This window comes from Mesoplodon densirostris, chromosome 18 (genome assembly GCF_025265405.1).
Source record: "Mesoplodon densirostris isolate mMesDen1 chromosome 18, mMesDen1 primary haplotype, whole genome shotgun sequence".
NCBI lineage: Eukaryota > Metazoa > Chordata > Mammalia > Artiodactyla > Ziphiidae > Mesoplodon > Mesoplodon densirostris.
This window is the reverse complement of record NC_082678.1, coordinates 7,349,911-7,363,122: the sequence shown is the minus strand read 5'-3', so window position 1 is coordinate 7,363,122 and position 13,212 is coordinate 7,349,911. Positions and strand designations below refer to the sequence as shown.

Genomic DNA, 13,212 nt, shown 5'->3' with positions numbered 1-13,212 from the left:
TCGGGCGACAGAAGGCGGAGCATGCAAATTAGAAATGGCTGTTCGGCGCGGGAAGGACGGGACAATCAAGTACACAGAATTTCTCCTCACGAAGGTAGAGAAGAGAAAGTCTGCACCGGAGTCTGGTGATAGCACGGTGGACGACGCAAAAGGAGGCAGACGAGGCGTGAGGACGAGGGCGCTCACCGTGGCTTGAATAGGGCTGAAGGGAAAACGGCAGCGGCCAGAGGCGGCGAGGTGGTATCGCTTCTCGGCCTTTTGGCTAAGATCAAGTGTAGTATCTGTTCTTATCAGTTTAATATCTGATACGTCCTCTATCCGAGGACAATATATTAAATGGATTTTTGGAGCTGGGAGTCGGAATAGGAGCTTGCTCCGTCCGCTCCACGCATCGACCTGGTATTGCAGTATCTCCAGGAACGGTGCACCTCCCCTCCCGGGGACTAAACCACTTTGTTAAGAAAAGATGTTGCTTCCAGCTTACTATCGTGTGCAGTTTGCTGCCGTGTGGCCTCAGCTGTGACCAACTTTGCTGTTATTGGCTTTGCGTGTGTGTGTGTGTGTGTGATTTCCCATTCCTGCCGTTGTTTTTTCTCTTCCGCTGTGTTTCTGAAGCTTCCGCCTCGCTCTTGTTCTTCCTTGTTTTTCGTGTTGGGGGCGTGGCCTGGGGGCGCGAGTGCGCTAATGCAGTTCTTCTGCTTTGTGTTGCGGAAGGAGGGGGCTGCTGCTGGAGCCTCCATCTTCAGTGGGTACTGGTTTCTCAAGTGGAGGCGCGGAGCACTAGCGTTGCCGCAGGCCGGGGGCGAGAGCGGGGAGGCAGAGAGAACTTTTGGGGTGCAGGACCTCCGCCCTGGTCACCGGTGCCGACGTGCGGTAGGCTCCGCCCAACTACGCCAGACGGAGGCTGCTACGCGTTCTTCTTTTTTGACCGAAGTGAAGTCTACGTTTGGGCCGAGAAGGAGGCGGTGGTTCGGCCAGTACTTTTTCTTTTTTCCTCATACCTTCGTTGTGGAAAGACCCACCTCCTCACACCGGATCTTACTTCATTAATTCCCACTCTCTCAGCGGGGGCAGGTACCCTCCCCTCAAAAACGCTTCACAAGGGGCACGGAAAACAAAAAAAAAGTTGGCTTACGGGGCGAGAAAACCAGCCCCCGACCCCCTTCTCTCCTCGTTAAGTCCCTCTTTACTTCTGCGATGGAAACCGATCTCCGAACCTACACACCAGAGCTGCCGCTGCGGCGGAGCGAGCGCGCCCTTTAGGCCTATCGCCCGGCCCCGCGTTAGGGCCAGCCTCGTCGCAAATGGAGCTGTAACAGGGCAGGCGCACCGCCGCCCTGGCACAATGGGTGGCAGCGGGCGCCTTCCAAACCCCCCCACCGCGGCGGGTCGGACAGACCCCCCCTGCGGTGTCAGCTCCGCTGCAGCCTCAGCCGCCCTCGCTGGCCAAGGAGTGAGCTTTAGCTTCCACCCAGAGGCTGTCCGGCGCCTCGCCTGTGTCGTACACTCCCCGCCCCTGTCTGGTCCGCAGTGGCATTGGTTCTGTACTAGCTAGCGCAGGGATGCAAAGAAGGGGCGCTACAGCTCTGTGTCCACACTGTCAAGCTGCGCCAGCTCACAGCGGCCCTGGCGCGGCTGTGCGCTCCGTTTTCCTTCTCTCACCCACTAAGGGGTGTGTGGGGGGGCGGTTTTTCCATCTCCTCGGGTGAGGCTGCTTGCTGCCCGCGCCTGCGGCGGCAGTGCGAGTGCGGTGTGGGCTCTCCACAACTGGTACGGACGACGCTGGAAAATCAGCGCCTAGCCTACGGGGGAGACGGGGCACATAATGCTTCGGGTCGCCTGCGGCCCCGGCGCCCCATTCAGCGTGGAGAGAAAGACACGCGCTCGCTCGGGCTCTGGCTTATAACTAACTACAAACGAATCTGCGTCGCGGTAGGTATGAATCTCGCCCGTGCTAGACACCGGGTCGAGCCGAGAAGAACCAAAACTAGGCCGCGCCTTTAGCGGTCTCTGGAAACACAGCAGGCGGTGGCGAAAACTGGGCTGGTGCTCACAGGAGATTTCTTCGCTCGTGAGACAGCTACTCGTGACTGTTACGGTGGGGGGGGAGTGTCTAGACAACCCTTTTACTTGCTATAAACACGCCGTCCAGACAGAGAACGTAAGAAAAACGAATAACTGCTGTGAAGAGCCGAAAACGAAAACAGAAGCTCAACGTAGAGAAGATTCACTGGCGAGCGGAAAAACCGCGAGACTGACGCGAAGCATAACTGCGAGCCGCACCCCATGTAGTCTGTTTTTCACACCTATTGTTTCCCCGAAGGGGGTGCACCGTTCCTGGAAGTACTGCAATACCAGGTCGATGCGTGGAGTGGACGGAGCAAGCTCCTATTCCAACTCCCTGCTCCAAAAATCCATTTAATATATTGTCCTCGGATAGAGGACGTATCAGATATTAAACTGATAAGAACAGATACTACACTTGATCTTAGCCAAAAGGCCGAGAAGCGATACCGTTGTCACCCCCTTCGCCAGCACGCCCGTCTTCTCCCACGCCTTTTAGCTCACGGTGAGGGGACTCATCCTCAAACGAAAGCCCGCCCTGTTCCCTAGACTTCACGGTGTCCTATTGCCACAACTTGTAACACATACCTAGTTTGTCAGATCCTTTAACTTATTGGGGGCTTTTAGGCTTTCTATTCTCCCATGCCTCCTCCGGACAAACAGCCAAGCAATTTGCATGCCCCGCCCACAAGCGCGCCCGTTTCCTGCTCCTCGTGTGCGCCCTCTCGCGGTGGAACCGAAACAGGCGCGTACCCGGAAAGCTCCTTCCGCCTGCTTTCCCGGGAAACGCCCAGAGCGAGAGAGACGCGCAGAGTTCTACCAGGTTTTGCTTTCCAGCATTTCTTTTTCTTCTCAATTTCCCCCCCAAACATACAGCTACGTTGAAAGATTCTTGCAAGTGGACACCCACCCACCACCTAACGTCATCTTACTGTTGTACGGACGCATACGTACATGAGTTGGCTATGTTTAAGTTCTAAGGTCCATTTTTAATAACGTCGTTTCCCACAGTCCTTTATTTTCCCTTCTATCACTTATTCACAAAAAGACTTAAATATAAGGAAAAACAAGACGAAACAAAGCAGGTCCTTCTTGTGTCAGGGCCTACTGGGTCCCGGAGAGCAAATGTGCATGTCTATTTTTCCCTGGATACTGAGAGATAAGGGGAGCCCCATCAGCCTGGCTGTGTTTTTTGCCACCTACGGTCAGTTCAGTGGCACAGGTGCAGCGCAGAGTGGTTAGGAGGGGGAGGTTGGCCACGTGAGTCTGACAGCGCGGGCACGGGGCGAGGCAGCCGCGGGGGGGGATCTTCGTGCGGGGGAAATTGTCTGGATGAGGGGTGCGGGTGAAGGGACGCTGAAAGGTGTGCCGGCAAAACAATGAACCAATAGGCAATCTAAGAAGGAAACGGGAAATTTTCTGCGAGCCCACCTGAGGGTTATAACCGGGGAGACGGTCTTTCCGAAAGCTCTGAGGACTGTTGCGAAGAGGCAATGTACTTTTCTCCCCCGCCCCACCCCCGGGCCGCGTGGCTTGCGGGATTGTGGGATTTGGGATCTCAGTTCCCCCACCAGGGATTGAATCCGGGCCCTCCGCAGTGAGAGCGCCGAGTCTTACCCACTGGACCGCCAGGGAAGTCCCATGTGATACTCTTTGTTTATAATTGAAGTACAGTTGATTTACAATGTTTCAGGTGTGTGTACAGCAAAGTGATTCACATATATTTATTTGCTTTTTATTATATATTCTTCAGGTATATAATACATATTCCTTTTCAGATATGTATACACGCTGTATATATTATATAGTATCATATAGTCCTTTCAGATTCTTTTCCATTATAGGTTATTACAAGACACTGAGTATAGCTCCCTGTGTTATACGGTAGGTCCTTGTTGTCTCACTCTTTTATGTATAGTAGTGTGTATCTCTTAATACCAGATTCCAAATTTATCCCTCTCCTCCTCACTTTCCCCTTTGGTAACCATAAGTATATGTGATTTTAGAGAAGGGGTAAGTGCAATCAAGCACACATCTTGGTAAAAGGTTACGGCTACTCAGAAGGAACAGATATCTTAGTTAAGGGTTTTCGTGCTTTTCTAAGTATGGGAAGCATGCAAGAAACTGGGTGCATAAAATTTTCGCTTGCAAATGTCTAAGTCTCCGAGGTCTGGTTCTGTCCATTTCCTCCTCATCCTGATCTCCACCCTGAATCCCTTTTAGGGTGGGTGGGTGGTAGGTAGGTCAGCAACTATAGAGACTAATGACTCGATCCTTGTAGAACTGCGTGGTGGGTAATTCTTTACTTTACAGTCCCTTCCCTTTCAGTCTTAATTTCCACCAAGGCTAAGGGGGCATTTCGTAACCAAGCTGTGCCACTTGCTAAGAATGCTCATTCCCAGGTGAGGTGAGGATTTCGTTGATAGGCCACTCCATGTGCTATTAGTGGACTCGGCCCTGTTCACAATAACCAAAAGCCTCTGGGCTGCCTGTCTTACTAGTCTGTTATGGTCCAGGAAACAGTCCCCTCCTGTTGCTCCTTCCCTCATCTACAGGTACACTACGGCGTTCGTCGCTCTTATAGAACTGGATATTTGATCTATCATTGCAAGTCCCCAAGTCATCGTTAGTTCTGATCTCAGATGGCCTTGGCCTGTGGCAGCTCGAAGCAAGATTTTGGTTCCTGGCCAGAGACTGAGGTCAGGTCAAGGCAGTGAGAGCACCAAATCCTAGCCACTAGATCAGTGGTTGGTGACAAGGACCTGGTCCTTTGGCTTTGCAGAAAAGAATTCCCACAAAGAGGTAAAGTAGTGAAACAAGTAAAGTGTACAAGAGTACAGTACCTGTGGATAGACACACGGGTGGCTCAGAGAGAGAGTCGTGCCCTCGTGGTAGTTTGAATCACATTTATGGGGCATTTCTTACAGGTTTACTTTGACTAATCATTTTGCTTTGCCTGGTTCTGAGTCTGTATTTGGTCTATCTCCTGCCTCATTTCTATCAGCGGCTCAGTCACACGTTCAGTAATGCAGGAAACAGTAATCTTGTAAAATAGGCAGAATAAAAGTAATATAACTAGTAACATCAATAAGGTCATAAGTAAGTATTTAAGCCAAGAATTCCATTAGATGCATTTCAGTATCTCCCCAGGTCATCCGATCTGTTCCACACCAATTGCTATCTCCGGAGGACAATTGTTGCCGGCAGGAGGGCTTTTTAAGTAGCCTCAACGTGTTGCAACTCCAAATCCTGGAACTGGTTTTATCCAGCCTTGCGGAGGCGGCATCTCCAGGTAACGTTGTTAAGTAGGTGGCAGGCCCGAGGCTCCATCCAAGGCGGCTGCCAGGCTCCATGCTTTTCACCACTTCAAGCCTGCCTGACCACCAGGTGTTGACGCCTTCAACAAGGTCGCCACTGCACTGCAATCCGGCCCTGCCCCTAGACCTGTGGTCACGAGAAGCCCAGGCCTCTGTCTCTTCCATGTTTGCAGTCTCTTACCCTGTAAGACTGTATTCTCTTGGACCCCTCCTCCAATCCCCCTCGGATTGCTGAAACTTTGTTTTCTGACTCTCCCCACCCCCCATTCTCAACCTTCCTTCTCTGTTCGCTCTAACCTTCCCCTGAGGACCCGCATTCCTGCAGCCTACTCAGGTGGTGGCCATCTCTCTTCACACCTCATTTCCCTGGTCCTTGCTCCACGTGGCCCTTCCCTGTCTGCCACAGCCAACCTTGAATCTCACACCACCAGGCTATACCACCCACGACCAAGTCTCCTTGCTACTGTCGACCATCCAGCTGCAGGTCACTTCCTGGCAGGTTTTAGCTCCTGGCTCCACCTCTCTCCAGCACACTCCCATTATCATTCCTGGTGATGTCAACAGCCCCACAGATGGCCTCTCAGTTTCTTGACTTAGTCCCAACCCCAGTCACTCACTCCCCTGGTCTAACCCTAAATCTAGTCTTTTCTTAAAATTTTTAATTCTTTTCTTTTCTTTTCTTTTTTTTGTGGTACGCGGGCCTCTCACTGCTGTGGCCTCTCCCGTTGCGGAGCACAGCCTCCAGACGTGCAGGCTCAGCGGCCATGGCTCACGGGCCCAGCCACTCCGTGACACGTGGGATCTTCCCGGACCCGGGCACGAACCTGTGTCCCCTGCATCGGCAGGCAGACTTTTAACCACTGCGCCACCAGGGAAGCCCTAATTATTTTATTTTATTTTAGGCTGCGTTGGGTCTTTGTTGCTGTGTGGGGGCTTTCTCTAGTTGCAGTGAGTTGTTGTGGAGCACGGGCTCTAGGTGCGCAGGCTTCAGTAGTTGCGGCACACGGGCTCAGTAGTTGTGGCACACAGGCTTAGTTGCTCTGCGCCCTGTGGGATCCTCCCAGACCAGGGCTCGAACCCATGTCCCCTGCATTGGCAGGCAGATTCTTAACCACTGCGCCACCAGGGAAGCCCCCTAGATCTAGTCTTTACCAAGTGCTTTAACCCCCTCTGCTCCTAGCATCACACTCTCCAATCACCTTCCTCCTTCCCTCCCCCTCCCTTCCCCCCTCCCTCCCCCACTCCCTCCCTCAGCTACCCTTTTGTACCTGCCACCTGATGAAATAAAATTCATATTTTAAGGCAGGCAAGAAAAAATTTTTTTAATATTTATTTATTTTGGCTGCACTGGGTCTTAGTGGCAGCACTCAGGATCTTTGTTGCAGCATGTGGACTTCTTAGTTGGGACATGCATGTGGGATCTAGTTCCCTGACCAGGGATTGAACCCAGCCCCCTGCATTGGGAGCAGGAGACTTAACCACTGGACAACCAGGGAAGTCCCTGCAGCAATTGTTGTCTTTAAGGGAAATGATGAATTGGCATTTTACATAAAGTTCACGGAGTATGTGTGCACGTACAAGGTGAGTGGTGGGTTATCCTGAGCCCTGACATGATAGAGAAAGGAATGTTATCTTCTTAGGAGTTATCTGGATGGCTCCAGAAGGACCAAAAAATGGATGTTTATGGTCCAGCAGGTATTTCTGCCCTTGGGGAGGTCTGTTTATGCATAACATAGATGCACAGTGCACACTAGAGGGGAGGAAGGAGGGCCAAATGGGCAGAGAAAAAAGGTTTTTTTCAATTTTTCTTGTGTGGGGACTTCCCTGGCAGCCATCTGAGATCAGAACTAACGATGACTTGGGGACTTGCAATGATAGATCAAATATCCAGTTCTATAAGAGCGACGAACGCCGTAGTGTACCTGTAGATGAGGGAAGGAGCAACAGGAGGGGACTGTTTCCTGGACCATAACAGACTAGTAAGACAGGCAGCCCAGAGGCTTTTGGTTATTGTGAACAGGGCCGAGTCCACTAATAGCACATGGAGTGGCCTATCAACGAAATCCTCACCTCACCTGGGAATGAGCATTCTTAGCAAGTGGCACAGCTTGGTTACGAAATGCCCCCTTAGCCTTGGTGGAAATTAAGACTGAAAGGGAAGGGACTGTAAAGTAAAGAATTACCCACCACGCAGTTCTACAAGGATCGAGTCATTAGTCTCTATAGTTGCTGACCTACCTACCACCCACCCACCCTAAAAGGGATTCAGGGTGGAGATCAGGATGAGGAGGAAATGGACAGAACCAGACCTCGGAGACTTAGACATTTGCAAGCGAAAATTTTATGCACCCAGTTTCTTGCATGCTTCCCATACTTAGAAAAGCACGAAAACCCTTAACTAAGATATCTGTTCCTTCTGAGTAGCCGTAACCTTTTACCAAGATGTGTGCTTGATTGCACTTACCCCTTCTCTAAAATCACATATACTTATGGTTACCAAAGGGGAAAGTGAGGAGGAGAGGGATAAATTTGGAATCTGGTATTAAGAGATACACACTACTATACATAAAAGAGTGAGACAACAAGGACCTACCGTATAACACAGGGAGCTATACTCAGTGTCTTGTAATAACCTATAATGGAAAAGAATCTGAAAGGACTATATGATACTATATAATATATACAGCGTGTATACATATCTGAAAAGGAATATGTATTATATACCTGAAGAATATATAATAAAAAGCAAATAAATATATGTGAATCACTTTGCTGTACACACACCTGAAACATTGTAAATCAACTGTACTTCAATTATAAACAAAGAGTATCACATGGGACTTCCCTGGCGGTCCAGTGGGTAAGACTCGGCGCTCTCACTGCGGAGGGCCCGGATTCAATCCCTGGTGGGGGAACTGAGATCCCAAATCCCACAATCCCGCAAGCCACGCGGCCCGGGGGTGGGGCGGGGGAGAAAAGTACATTGCCTCTTCGCAACAGTCCTCAGAGCTTTCGGAAAGACCGTCTCCCCGGTTATAACCCTCAGGTGGGCTCGCAGAAAATTTCCCGTTTCCTTCTTAGATTGCCTATTGGTTCATTGTTTTGCCGGCACACCTTTCAGCGTCCCTTCACCCGCACCCCTCATCCAGACAATTTCCCCCGCACGAAGATCCCCCCCCGCGGCTGCCTCGCCCCGTGCCCGCGCTGTCAGACTCACGTGGCCAACCTCCCCCTCCTAACCACTCTGCGCTGCACCTGTGCCACTGAACTGACCGTAGGTGGCAAAAAACACAGCCAGGCTGATGGGGCTCCCCTTATCTCTCAGTATCCAGGGAAAAATAGACATGCACATTTGCTCTCCGGGACCCAGTAGGCCCTGACACAAGAAGGACCTGCTTTGTTTCGTCTTGTTTTTCCTTATATTTAAGTCTTTTTGTGAATAAGTGATAGAAGGGAAAATAAAGGACTGTGGGAAACGACGTTATTAAAAATGGACCTTAGAACTTAAACATAGCCAACTCATGTACGTATGCGTCCGTACAACAGTAAGATGACGTTAGGTGGTGGGTGGGTGTCCACTTGCAAGAATCTTTCAACGTAGCTGTATGTTTGGGGGGGAAATTGAGAAGAAAAAGAAATGCTGGAAAGCAAAACCTGGTAGAACTCTGCGCGTCTCTCTCGCTCTGGGCGTTTCCCGGGAAAGCAGGCGGAAGGAGCTTTCCGGGTACGCGCCTGTTTCGGTTCCACCGCGAGAGGGCGCACACGAGGAGCAGGAAACGGGCGCGCTTGTGGGCGGGGCATGCAAATTGCTTGGCTGTTTGTCCGGAGGAGGCATGGGAGAATAGAAAGCCTAAAAGCCCCCAATAAGTTAAAGGATCTGACAAACTAGGTATGTGTTACAAGTTGTGGCAATAGGACACCGTGAAGTCTAGGGAACAGGGCGGGCTTTCGTTTGAGGATGAGTCCCCTCACCGTGAGCTAAAAGGCGTGGGAGAAGACGGGCGTGCTGGCGAAGGGGGTGACAACGGTATCGCTTCTCGGCCTTTTGGCTAAGATCAAGTGTAGTATCTGTTCTTATCAGTTTAATATCTGATACGTCCTCTATCCGAGGACAATATATTAAATGGATTTTTGGAGCAGGGAGTTGGAATAGGAGCTTGCTCCGTCCACTCCACGCATCGACCTGGTATTGCAGTACTTCCAGGAACGGTGCACCCCCTTCGGGGAAACAATAGGTGTGAAAAACAGACTACATGGGGTGCGGCTCGCAGTTATGCTTCGCGTCAGTCTCGCGGTTTTTCCGCTCGCCAGTGAATCTTCTCTACGTTGAGCTTCTGTTTTCGTTTTCGGCTCTTCACAGCAGTTATTCGTTTTTCTTACGTTCTCTGTCTGGACGGCGTGTTTATAGCAAGTAAAAGGGTTGTCTAGACACTCCCCCCCCACCGTAACAGTCACGAGTAGCTGTCTCACGAGCGAAGAAATCTCCTGTGAGCACCAGCCCAGTTTTCGCCACCGCCTGCTGTGTTTCCAGAGACCGCTAAAGGCGCGGCCTAGTTTTGGTTCTTCTCGGCTCGACCCGGTGTCTAGCACGGGCGAGATTCATACCTACCGCGACGCAGATTCGTTTGTAGTTAGTTATAAGCCAGAGCCCGAGCGAGCGCGTGTCTTTCTCTCCACGCTGAATGGGGCGCCGGGGCCGCAGGCGACCCGAAGCATTATGTGCCCCGTCTCCCCCGTAGGCTAGGCGCTGATTTTCCAGCGTCGTCCGTACCAGTTGTGGAGAGCCCACACCGCACTCGCACTGCCGCCGCAGGCGCGGGCAGCAAGCAGCCTCACCCGAGGAGATGGAAAAACCGCCCCCCCACACACCCCTTAGTGGGTGAGAGAAGGAAAACGGAGCGCACAGCCGCGCCAGGGCCGCTGTGAGCTGGCGCAGCTTGACAGTGTGGACACAGAGCTGTAGCGCCCCTTCTTTGCATCCCTGCGCTAGCTAGTACAGAACCAATGCCACTGCGGACCAGACAGGGGCGGGGAGTGTACGACACAGGCGAGGCGCCGGACAGCCTCTGGGTGGAAGCTAAAGCTCACTCCTTGGCCAGCGAGGGCGGCTGAGGCTGCAGCGGAGCTGACACCGCAGGGGGGGTCTGTCCGACCCGCCGCGGTGGGGGGGTTTGGAAGGCGCCCGCTGCCACCCATTGTGCCAGGGCGGCGGTGCGCCTGCCCTGTTACAGCTCCATTTGCGACGAGGCTGGCCCTAACGCGGGGCCGGGCGATAGGCCTAAAGGGCGCGCTCGCTCCGCCGCAGCGGCAGCTCTGGTGTGTAGGTTCGGAGATCGGTTTCCATCGCAGAAGTAAAGAGGGACTTAACGAGGAGAGAAGGGGGTCGGGGGCTGGTTTTCTCGCCCCGTAAGCCAACTTTTTTTTTGTTTTCCGTGCCCCTTGTGAAGCGTTTTTGAGGGGAGGGTACCTGCCCCCGCTGAGAGAGTGGGAATTAATGAAGTAAGATCCGGTGTGAGGAGGTGGGTCTTTCCACAACGAAGGTATGAGGAAAAAAGAAAAAGTACTGGCCGAACCACCGCCTCCTTCTCGGCCCAAACGTAGACTTCACTTCGGTCAAAAAAGAAGAACGCGTAGCAGCCTCCGTCTGGCGTAGTTGGGCGGAGCCTACCGCACGTCGGCACCGGTGACCAGGGCGGAGGTCCTGCACCCCAAAAGTTCTCTCTGCCTCCCCGCTCTCGCCCCCGGCCTGCGGCAACGCTAGTGCTCCGCGCCTCCACTTGAGAAACCAGTACCCACTGAAGATGGAGGCTCCAGCAGCAGCCCCCTCCTTCCGCAACACAAAGCAGAAGAACTGCATTAGCGCACTCGCGCCCCCAGGCCACGCCCCCAAAACGAAAAACAAGGAAGAACAAGAGCGAGGCGGAAGCTTCAGAAACACAGCGGAAGAGAAAAAACAACGGCAGGAATGGGAAATCACACACACACACACACACACACGCAAAGCCAATAACAGCAAAGTTGGTCACAGCTGAGGCCACACGGCAGCAAACTGCACACGATAGTAAGCTGGAAGCAACATCTTTTCTTAACAAAGTGGTTTAGTCCCCGGGAGGGGAGGTGCACCGTTCCTGGAGATACTGCAATACCAGGTCGATGCGTGGAGCGGACGGAGCAAGCTCCTATTCCGACTCCCAGCTCCAAAAATCCATTTAATATATTGTCCTCGGATAGAGGACGTATCAGATATTAAACTGATAAGAACAGATACTACACTTGATCTTAGCCAAAAGGCCGAGAAGCGATACCACCTCGCCGCCTCTGGCCGCTGCCGTTTTCCCTTCAGCCCTATTCAAGCCACGGTGAGCGCCCTCGTCCTCACGCCTCGTCTGCCTCCTTTTGCGTCGTCCACCGTGCTATCACCAGACTCCGGTGCAGACTTTCTCTTCTCTACCTTCGTGAGGAGAAATTCTGTGTACTTGATTGTCCCGTCCTTCCCGCGCCGAACAGCCATTTCTAATTTGCATGCTCCGCCTTCTGTCGCCCGAGGACGCGCGGCTCCCAAGGGCGGACTCCACCCTCCGGACCGGCTCCTCGCGCCCGGAGCCCAGGCCGGACCCGGAGCCCGCCTCCTGGCCTCCTGGCCGGTGCACCTCCCGCCGCAGACCGGAGACAGGGACGGCAGCCGGAGAATGCGAGGGGAGCGCTGACACGGTAGCAGCTGTCACGGTTCGAGCCCCAGCAATCAAGAACTTGCTTTTGTCCACCGCTCTTCCCCCACGCACGCACGGCACCTTCAACAACCGTTCAGTGAGTAAGAGTGCCTCCTCCACGCTTAGCCAGTGCCCGACACACGCCATGATTACGGCGGCCCTTCAGCCGCCACCGCCACCACCACCACAACCCCTCGCCCCTCCTTGCTCGGGGCCGCTCTGCTCGCGTCGGTGTTCTCCCGCCCGTCTTCTGCCCGACGGTTCGGGTCCCCTGGTGGTGGTGGTGGGGGTGGTGTCGTCCTGAGAAGGGATGCCCTCGGTGACAGTCGTTGGAATGCCACACTGCCCGTCGCAAATCAATAACTGAGCATCTCCGTTTTCGCAGCGTGATTCACTCCCGCGGAGTTTGCTCAAATCGACGTGCACGGACTGAAGGGCCTGCGAATCGCGCCCGGCCCCCGTGCACGGCGCTCTGCGGAGGCCGGTCGCGTGCCCTTGTGCCCTCACGGTGGTGCAGGGCCGTCGCGGTCCCAGCCATCCTCACTGCAACGGAGCCTTGAAGCTCGGGAGATCACGGACGGTGACTGGAAGAGCACGGCAGCGCCTCTTTCCCCAGCCTCGCCAACAACCCCACGTGGCATCAAACCTGAGAATGCTTTTTTGCTGCGGGGTGGGGAAAGGGGGAGGGGTCGATCTCATAGGTGAAAATGGTACCTCGGCGTAGTTTGGATTTGCAGTTTTCTAATCTTGGGTAAATAAGGTTGAGCGTCCCCTCCTGTTTCGGAGACGCCTTTATTTTCTCTCTGTGAACTAACTCCTTGTTGGGGGTCTTCGACCCTTTTTCCTCCTGGATTCTCGGTTGGGCTTTATCCTAAGGGCGTGGATCTGCAATTTACACATTCAGGGGACTGGCCCTTTGTCTGTAATGGAAGCGGTGAACATTTTCTCCTGTTGGATATCTGGCTTTGGCTTTACTTAAGGTGATGATTCCATTGCTTAAAGGTTTCATGGAAGGTTCTTTTTATATCATATTTGTCAATTAAAACAATATCCTTCAGATTTTTTGACTCGAAAGGATTTATAAAATAATTTCCTAAACCTTCCTCTAGGTCTTGTTGTTG

The 13,212-nt window shown here is 52.9% G+C and overlaps 4 non-coding genes across 4 annotated transcripts; 2 read left to right on the top strand and 2 right to left on the bottom strand.

Annotated features, from left to right (window-relative positions):
• Positions 1–242: 242 nt before the first annotated feature.
• Positions 243–433, top strand: LOC132479401 (U2 spliceosomal RNA). Its single transcript, XR_009530520.1, has one exon. It is a non-coding gene; the product is annotated as a U2 spliceosomal RNA (small nuclear RNA).
• A 1,888-nt stretch (positions 434–2,321) lies between these two features.
• LOC132479393 (U2 spliceosomal RNA) lies at positions 2,322–2,512 on the bottom strand. Its single transcript, XR_009530514.1, has one exon. It is a non-coding gene; the product is annotated as a U2 spliceosomal RNA (small nuclear RNA).
• A 6,898-nt stretch (positions 2,513–9,410) lies between these two features.
• Positions 9,411–9,601, top strand: LOC132479382 (U2 spliceosomal RNA). Its single transcript, XR_009530503.1, has one exon. It is a non-coding gene; the product is annotated as a U2 spliceosomal RNA (small nuclear RNA).
• A 1,892-nt stretch (positions 9,602–11,493) lies between these two features.
• On the bottom strand, positions 11,494–11,684 carry LOC132479400 (U2 spliceosomal RNA). The gene has a single exon (XR_009530519.1). It is a non-coding gene; the product is annotated as a U2 spliceosomal RNA (small nuclear RNA).
• Between the last annotated feature and the right edge of the window lie 1,528 nt (positions 11,685–13,212).